The sequence below is a fragment of the Alexandromys fortis genome, unplaced genomic scaffold (assembly GCF_014885135.2).
Source record: "Alexandromys fortis isolate MF-2015 unplaced genomic scaffold, M_Fortis_MF-2015_v1.1 scaffold_14, whole genome shotgun sequence".
Taxonomy (NCBI): domain Eukaryota; kingdom Metazoa; phylum Chordata; class Mammalia; order Rodentia; family Cricetidae; genus Alexandromys; species Alexandromys fortis.
This window is the reverse complement of record NW_026067910.1, coordinates 1,395,404-1,405,291: the sequence shown is the minus strand read 5'-3', so window position 1 is coordinate 1,405,291 and position 9,888 is coordinate 1,395,404.

The window sequence follows — 9,888 nt, the reverse complement described above, 5'->3', positions numbered from 1 at the left end:
AGAAGCCATGTAGCCACAGGAGAACTTACTGGTAGGCCACAACCACATGCGTGGTGATACACAGATTAATAGAAATAGCTTAATTTAAGATATTGGAACTAGCTAGAAATATGCATAAGCTAATAGGCCAAGCAGTGTTTTAATTAATACAGTTTCTGTGTGACTACTTTGGGTCTGGGCAGCTGGGAAATGAACAAGCAGCCTCTGTCTACAGGTGGCTATAAAGTCAGGAAGATCATTACGCAGAAAATTACACGGACTATATTCAGATGGACACATTAAGAATGGGAACATTGAAGGCAGATTTGAGTCAAGCTGAGAAAGCGACAACTAACTTAGGTGTATGTACTAAGAGAGGAAGGTTGAAATGTCTCCAAGTTGCTGACCTGGGTGACTAAGTAAATGGAGCCACCAGCCCCCAAGGAGAATTGGTGTGGGAAGTCTTTCTATATACGTGTTGCTTTTATTGGTTAATGAATGAAGCTGTTTCAGCCAATGGCTTAGCAGAATAGAGCAAGGTGGGAATTCCAAGCAGATAGAGGCGGAAAGAAGGTGGGGTCAAAGAGAAGCCATGTAGCCACCACAGGAGACAGATTCTGGACATTGGATGGAACCTTGCCAGTAGGCCACAACCATGTAGTGATATACAGATAAATAGAAATGTGTTAATTTAAGATGTAAGAGCTTGCTAGAAATACTCTTAAGCTATATTAAACAGTATTGCAATTAATATAGTTTCTGTGTGTTCATTTTGGGTCTGGGCTGCCAGGAAACGAACAAGCAGCCTCCGCCAACAGAGAATGTTTTAGGTAGGGACAAGAAAGGAGCAGTCCAGTTTTCAATATGTTGGTTTGAGATGGAATGCCCTGTAGGTTAAAAAATAATCTGAGCTGGATTACAACTCAGTGGTTTAGCATATATGTAAAAGCAGTAACCAGTGGATTATAAACTCAGCAAGCAGGGACTATGCTCAAGAAAGACTTGAATAGATTAATGCAATTGTAAAGGGGGTGAAAAGACTGAAGTCAAACCAGGAACTGGTCACTGTTTGAAGGTGGGGAATACACAAATAAGAGAAGCAGGGAGAAGTCACAGATCTAGAGAGAAAATAATCCCAAGGAGAAACTTTCTCCGCAAGTACAAGAAGCGCTGGAGGGTAGGAACAAAAATGCAGCCTGGAACCCAGACGTGGGTATTGGGAGTGGGGGAGGGAGCAAAAGATAAGTTCCCTCCAAGTTTTAATTGCCCAAAGATCACCTTCCAGAGGTGTTGAACTGGGTACATTTCCAGTCCTTTTACCAGGCATGTGTGAATAAAACTCCCATCACTTTTCCTTGTAACAGTGTGTCTAGGATCAGTTGTCCTATTTGCTACCCAGGTTTTGGCGTTTTTAAATCTTAGATAATTAGCCTGGCCCATTAGATTAACTAAAACAGTTCACTAACCGTATACTGAAGATCTGGTCCAAGAGGGATGAAGTTCTAAGCAGGTTTAGAAGTGCCGTGAAGGAACTTCCATCCTCTGATCCTCCTCCTGTTCTGTTTCAGAAGGGAAGAGTAGCTTTGAAAACCAAAGCCCTTGTAGGGGGTCCCTATCTCTCTAGGGTCCTCTCTAGAAGTTTGTTCTCTCCTGGTAAAAGACCCTACACATCAGAGGGAGAGGCATCCTGGGGCTGCCCTTGTTCCTATGCGTATCCTGCTAAAGAGGCATCCATCATCCTCCTGCCTGAAGATGAGCCAGGGTAAATCTAAGGAGGAGGATACCATGGGCTAAGGAAACGAGAATGAATCAGGTTTGCAGATAAAATAATAAGAAGGTTTCCTTTTAAAAATGCTCGCCCCATATTGTTGTTCCTACCTATGTAGATGTTCAGGGCTCTACTGTCTGAGAGCTCCGACCTCATACTGAATAACAGCTCCAAAAGTGAGTGTGTTCCTTTGCTTCTGCCCACAAGATTACTCTCCTGTTCTTGTTTTGTTTTCTAGCCTCTGTCTTTCCGGTCCTCCAGGGATCTGAGCACACAGATGAGCAAAGGGGGAAACAGGCTCATACCTTCTGGCACAGACCCAATTTTCCGATCTTCAAAATTCTCAGCCGGTTTCCCCTCTTCTCGTTGCTGCATTGTGTGACTTGAAAGACACAGTGGAAATAGCTATGGGAACACAAAGAATGAAAGAACACACACCACGGGTGAGCAGAGAGGAAGCCTTCTTAATAGATTTCAAAAGAACAGAGCCGGGAGTGATCCTGACTCTTAAAAGATTTACCAGAAATGTAGGCAGAATTCCAAGACAATGATGCTGGGAAAGATGAAAACACTGGGCACTGCAGACAGGAAGAAGCACATCCAACCAACCTGTACCAATAATTGGGCACATGGGTGGCTTCATGCTAGCAAGATGTACCCAGGATCACTGGAGTCGCCCTTTTAACTTTGCTGGTTGGAACGACTAAGGCCTCGTGCTTGCTGAGGTCATGTGTATCATTTCTACAATCGTGCTGTGCTGGGGCCTTTCATACGTCTGATGCATGTAATCAATATATACGTTTCAATAAATGTTAATGTCAGTGTGGGCAGCTTGGCTGCAAGCTCCAAACATCCATTTACCACTCAGCTTTACTGGCCTTTTTATTTAAAGACAAAAACAAAAAACAAAAAAACTCTGAGAGGAAATAAGCAAATATAAGGGTTTTGTTGTTGTTTTGTTTGTTTTATTTTTTTTCCCTTTAACTTAAATAGGGGGGAGACTAGGCCATCTTTTCTTTGGGGTTCCTGTCAGAAGCTATGAGAAAGTTGGCAGGATAACAGAATAAACAGAAGCCTAGAAGAGACAGGGAATCATGGGAGAGAAGATGAACCGGAAGTCAGGAGGAGGCTCACAGGGAATCAGGGGCTATGGGCATCCCCAGCACCACCCCATCCCCATTCTGTTCAGATATCTAGCAAGAAAGATGCTGTGGAAGTGGGAAGGAATAGAGAGTCAGGGAGAGGAAGACAGAGGGAGAAGAGGAGGAGAAAGGGGAGGAAGGGAGAGTGAGGGAGAGGAGGAGGGAGGGGAAAGATGGGAGAAGAAGGAGACAGGGGTGGATGATGTGGGGGTGGGGGATCTTTCTAGTCAGGGGGTGTCTGGTCTTGGTAAAAGGCTAGATAGAATGCTGGAGGTGCGGAAAGGAGAGACCTCTTTTTGCTTGGATATCCCTGGGTCAACCACCACCACCCCTTCTGGCATGCGAATGTGTGCTCCTGGCTGTGGCAGTCGTACCGCAGCCAAGTGATGAGTTCTAAAAGAAAAGCCAAAGTGCCGTGGGGGTGAAGAGGGACCAGTCTTGATGATCCCGCTAAGATGGACCAATGCCAGCGCCGGCCTCTGCCTAGACTTCTTCCCATGCATTTCGTAACATACCTCGTCTCTCATTGTTTGGATATTTTGTTTACAAGATTCTTGTTTTTATGTGTCAATGGGACAAAAACTTAGCCCCACTTTGAGTGCATCCATGATTGCGTCCTCAGTTGTGTTTGCAGGACAATTGCTGAGTCAAACTGGTCAATGCGAGGCTGAAATGCTGTATGAATTTATAATTTCTCTATAGTAGTCCTTGAAGGAGCACATCCCCCCTCGTTGAGCATAGCCAGTGTCTTGCTAACTTGATAAGTTTAAAAAATATTTGTCTTTCATGTTATTGCTGAGATGAAATGTTTTTTTATTTGTTCATGAATATTTATTTGTGTTTCAGTGTTGAGACATGTCTATGCCCCTTCTTCAGGACCAAAGCTCTTTCTTTTTTTTAAAACTTTATTTTTATTTATTCTTTGTGTCTTTCCCATCATGCGTCTAGATCCCATTCATTTTCCATCCCTTTGTATCCGCTCTCTGTCCATGCAAGCTCCCCACAAAATAAAATAAAAAACAAAATTTTAGAGAAAAAAAAAGAGAGGAAAAAAATCTCATCATGGAACTTGTGGTGAGTCTCACAGTAAACCAGTAAACCTTTCTATCCATATATCTTTATGTGCAAGTGTTCATTGCGAAACATCATTGGTCTGGTTTGCAGCCTCTGGCTCCGGTCCCACTATCAATGCTGGGCCCTCACTGGGACTCCTCTTGGATGTCTTGCTGATGAGGGGAGGGGTCTGCGGGACCGACCCCTTCATGTGCTCCAGCAGATCACAGATGGAGTGGATGTTGAGGTGAGCCAACTCCTAGTCCTGGTTATGGGCCTGAGTAGTTGCAAGGTTTGTTAGCGTGCCAGCTCTCCCGTCGTCATCCCCTGGGTGAACTCTCCAGCATTGCCCTGGCTAGTTCACCCCTGCAGCCATGAGCGAGAGGTGGGGCAAGTTCTCCTGCTTTCACATCCTCAGGGTCAGTCCTGCCACAACTACACCTTCAGGCCAGCTCTATTGTACTACCTCAATAGAGGTGTTGGGGCCACTCTCCCAAGTGCAGCAGCTGCTGAGGGGCAGGGACTTCTCTCCCGCTTGTATGACCTCAGGGCCAGCTTCCCACCTGTTACAGGCAGTAAGTGGTGACAGTGGGCGGGGCGGAGGGGGGTGTCTCTCCACAGCCCACACCAACATACGGCAGATGAGGGGAGGGGCCCAAATCTTCCATGCTTACATTCTCGGGGATGCTCGCCAGCACCCCGTCCATAGGGTCAGCTCTGCTGTGCTGCCCAGGCAAGGGGCAGGGCCTGCTTTCCCGAGCACTGCAGCTGTTAAGGGGGAGGGTCAGCTCCCTCATCTGTCACGGGCAGAGAGGGGTGAAGAGTAAGTAAGAGTGGGCATCTCTCTCCTGCCACACCCTGCATGACAGACAAGTAGTGCAGACAGCTCCCACATGGTCACATCTTTGGGGCTCGTCCAGCCATGTCTCCGCCAACAGAGTCGCTCTGTTGTGCTGCCCAGGTGAGAGGCAGGGCTTGATTTCCCAAGAGCTGCAGTTGGTGAAGGGCAGGGGCAGCTCTCCCACTCTTAGGACCTCAGGGCCAGCTCTCCCGCCGGCCTCAGGCATTGAGAGGTGGAGGGCCATATCTCCCAGGCTCCCATCAATAGGGTCACCTCTGCTGTGCTGCCCAGACAAGGTGCAAGTTAGGCCCAAAGCTCTTAAAGAGATGTCAGCTCTTTGCTACAAATAGTTTTTTTTTTTTTCAGTTGAATCTTTTCAAAACACATGCAGTCTTAAAATTATCGTTCCTTAAGAAGCATAGTATAACACTTATTTACACAGCATCCACAGTGTATTGGGCATTACATGTAACCCTAAGATTGGAAATGTGCAGAAGGATGTATATAAACACTGCCTTGAGTAACCATGATTTAAATATTCAAGAGGGCTTGGGAATAGTCCCCTGCAGAAGCTATGGGGAGACTGTATATAATCTATTCCCACCCCTTCATGGTCTCTGACCTCAGCCTCTCTGGCCAGTCACTGATGGTCTCCACTTCACCAAACCCTAGAATAGACATTTGCTACTTCTCTTAAAACACTCTTCCTACATGGTGTCTCCTCATCTCTTTTTTGACTATCACCCAGTTCCTTCTTAGACTCTCCATCTTCCTGAGCTCATGCCCCAGTGCAGGAGCCTCTCCTTTGGGGATCTCATTCACCCACCCATGACTCGGTCACCAGATAGATACCACATGTATTCCAAGTTCTTGGGCTTGAAAGACAGGCATTCAATGACAGTAACATCTCTTCTTGGGATTATCTCAGGGACCGAAATGGACTCTGGTCCTTCTTGTTTTTCCTAAGATTTATTAGAAAGTATCATCACTATTTTCAAAGCCACCTAAGTTAGAAACCTGAAAATCAATGGCTTTCTTTCTTACCTTGCCTTCCTGTTCATAATCAAATCATATTGTTTATATTTCCACCATAAATCTGACCTCTTCCACTTTGCAAAGTCAGCCCCAGTCAATATCACCCAGCTCAAGCTAGACCACCCCAGCAACCCTCTAGCTCCTCATCTTCTTTGTATCCTTGCATCACTTTGATCTTTTGTCCATACAGCAGAATTTTGTGTGTGTATGGGGGGCGGGTGTTGTATGCATGCATGTTCATATGTGTACACGTATGTGTGCTGGTGCATTTGCACCAGTGTGTAGGTCAGAGGTTAATATTGGGCATCCTCCTCAGTCACCCGTCACCTTACTTTTTGAGACAGGGTCTCTCACCCATCCTTGAGCTCGTCCACTTGGTTAGACAGGCGGGCCGGTGCATTCCAGGGATCTACCTAGATCTGCCTCTCCACCTCTAGGACTGCATGGGTGCTGGGGATCTGAACGGAAGCCCTCGTGTTTACACAGCATGACTGAGCGCTTTGTTGACTGAGCCATCTCTCCAGACCTTCGACCTTTTAATGTTAAATTTGATGATGGTATTCACCTGTCTGAACCCTCCGTTGTTTTCTCATAATGTGTAAACTGAACTCCAAGCTAGCGCGCATGACCAAGATGGCTTTGTATGTTCTCAGGTGAGTCCTCTTCAACCTCGTGGTTTGCCCTCTCCCTCCACACTGGCCTCCCTTCTCCTCTTTTGTTTCACTTTGTCTAACAGCTCCAGGGCCTTTGGGCATGCTGTTTCCTCTTGGAGTGTTCTTCCCACTTCCTCCTACCCCCTTAGATTGGCACCTCCTTTGAAGCTCTTTAAAGAGGCTCTTCTAGCCTCTACCAAAGCAGGTAACCTATGGTTCTCTCCACAGTGCTTACAGTCATCTGCGTCTGCACCCACGCTTCTTTCTTACCCATTATACCATACTATTGCGCTGGAAGATCTGGGAGAGCAGAGAACGCCTATTCATTCAGAAACTTCTCGACAGTGCCTAGCGCAGTGCTTCCCATCTGACAGGTCAGGAAGAGATACTTGTTGAATAATAAATAAATATATTCCCTCTTTAGCTTGTCCTGTATTTTTAAATTTTTCTTGATTTTAAAGGACCACATGCATGTACTATACTTTAAATGTTAAGTATATTAATACTTTGTCTTTCGCTCTGCTTTTTTGGTGATGCTTTTGGCCCACAGATGTTTTCACATTCCTATTTTCAAGTCTGTCCTCTTAAAATGAACAGAGACACCAAGCGTATGCAGGACTCACCCAGTGAGGTCATCAATATTCATACTCACTTTCTTCTGTCCTTTAATGTTTCACTTGTTTACATTTCGGTCTTAAACTCATGTTGGATTTGTTCTATGACCTGTGTTAAGACGAACTTTCTTCCAATAATTTTTATTCAATACTCTTCTCATTGAGGGCTTATTTGAAATACCACGTTACATTTATTATATGTTCGTAAGTATTTGGGTGTATTCTAGCCATCTGAAGAACGTTACCTGTAGGTGTCTGTGTACTTCTGAGTCAGTGACATTCTGTTCCATATCCGATAAGGCTGACATCCACTGTACACCAAGGAATCAGTCTTCCGTCTTCCCGTTCATGGTTCTTTTCCTTCTAGATACACTTAAAAAGAAAAAAAGAAGAGAAAAAAAAGGCCCCCGTAGATTTTGAATTGAAATTGCATTTGATTTATACAGTTTAATTTGGGGGAAATTGAAATCTTAACATTATTAGGTCTTCTCCCCCAGGAACATGGTCCATCTTTGCACTTAATTCTTTTTAAATTTATGATTCTCAGTAAAAAATGTGTGGTTTTTATAAACAGATCCTATTTCCTTTCAGGTGAGCCCGGGAGACAACTGATTCACCAAGTGCTGTGGCATTCACACCTGCTGGTTAGGGGTAATGTGTTGTGTCCATGTGTAGACTCCACGGTGGAAGATTGTATATAGCTGTGTATATAAACACTCAACCTCCCTGTGGGCAGGGCAAGCTGGAGGTCTGGAGTGATACCCTCAACGGCAGCTGTGTCGCGTGAGTGAGATGGTTGACTTTGGTGTGCCCAGCTTATGAGGTATTTCTAAGTGTGCCAGTGAGGTTGTTTCCAGGTGAGACTATCACCCGAATCAGTGGAGGGACTAAAGCAGCTTTCTGTCCTCATGTGGGTGAGCACCAGCTAATCATCTGGGGCCAGGAACAGAACAGAGAAAAGGGAAGAAGGGGACGATCACCCTTCTTCTTAACCGCGTATGCTGGGTCCTCGGGACAGCACCAGCTTTACTGAGTGTCAAGTTGTAGAGAGTAGATAATGTTCTCAGTCCCATACTGCACAATTCAACTCCTCATACTAAACTGGGTGGTGTGTGTGCACGAGCACTGTTCTGGGAGAGCCCTGGCCACCAGAGTGTGTAAGCATCTGGCTTCATCCCCCTTCTGTTGGAATGACTCTGATATCTACCCACGGGGCTCCCGGGAGGTGCTGTATTTAATACTAGGAAGACGGCTTGATGCAGCCTCTGCCGACCCCTTTCCAGTCCCCATTTCTCATCCTCACTCTTAGACTGGGGTACCTGGAGCCACTCTTTAATAAACATCCCTAACACTTACCTTTGTCTCAGGCTCAACTTTTAAGGAAACCTAAACCAAAACATGACTCCTCCTTGTGTTTGGTGAGTATATAAATACTGTTTGTAAGAACTGTACTTTCTAACTAGATACGTGAGAAATCTATTTTTTATAACTATAGGCGGATATATGTTCATATAAGAACATATTCAAACACAAGTTTTTGACATGCAAAAATTATAATTGTGAAACTGTCTTACATATATGCTCTCAGAGGATACAGATTACTATATATACATATGTGTACACACAAATATAGAGACATAGAGAAAGATATAAATATAGATATAGAATCTAGACTTGTGCACACCCTTACATATGCATACTGCACTTCAAGGAAACGTTTATAATTTCCGAGGTACTCCTGACAGATCACCAACATCATGGCCGTGAGTCATATGCAAGCCCATCAAGCTGCCAAGGTAACTAGGGTGCTGGGCAGGACCGGTTCAAAGGACCAGTGGACGCAGTTACTCATGGGATTTATAGACTACTAGGCACTCCATCAGCCATAACATGAAAGGCCTAGTATGAGAGGGTGCTGTGCTCTGGCTGTTGGAGTCAGAAAGGGAGGCTTGGAAGTTCCACTGCGCTTGCTGCTTAGTCCTAGATAGCCACCACTTGGCCCAGACCATGACCCGCAACTGTTTAATAATGTGTATGTATTGTCTAAAAAATAAATGGGCCGGAGAGATAGCTCAGCAGCTAAGAATATTGTTGCTCCTGCAGAAGACCGAGGTTCAATTGCTAGCACCCACACGACAGCTCACAGCCACCTATAACTCCAGTCCTAGGAGACCCGACACCCTCCTCTGACCTAGGCAGGCACTAGCCATGTGCATAAACATACATGCAGGCAAAGCACTCACACACATAAAATAAAAAGTAAGAAGATAAATTTCAAGGATATTCTGGTTTCATATAATTTCTATTTCACTTATAGTTTTAGAACCTCGCTTCAGTATCTTTGGAAACCAGTTCCCATACTGAATTCTACTTCTAATGCTATTAGAATTGACTCTGCTGGTCTTTCCAGGTAGACAATTAAATTAACAGGAAATAGTAAGAACTTTATCTCCTCAGTTTTTCATACATATGGCTCCTTCTTATTGTATTTACTAAATTTTCAGAGCAATATTAAGCATTAGTGGTGAAAGAAATATCTTTGTCTAACTTTAGATTTGATTATAAATAGAATGCTTCTGCTTCTTCTATGGAGACAGCAGAGGGGGAGGTTGGTTTAAGGGAGCACATAAAGTTTATTCCAAACGACAACAAAAAAAAAATTTTTTTTAATGCAAGATGGTTGAGCTGGGCATGGTGTTGCATGCCTTTGATCCAAGCAGCTCTCACGAAGCAGAGGTAGGTGGATTTTTGACTTCAAGGCCAGCCTGACCTACAGAGCCAGTTCCAGGACAGCCTGAGCTAC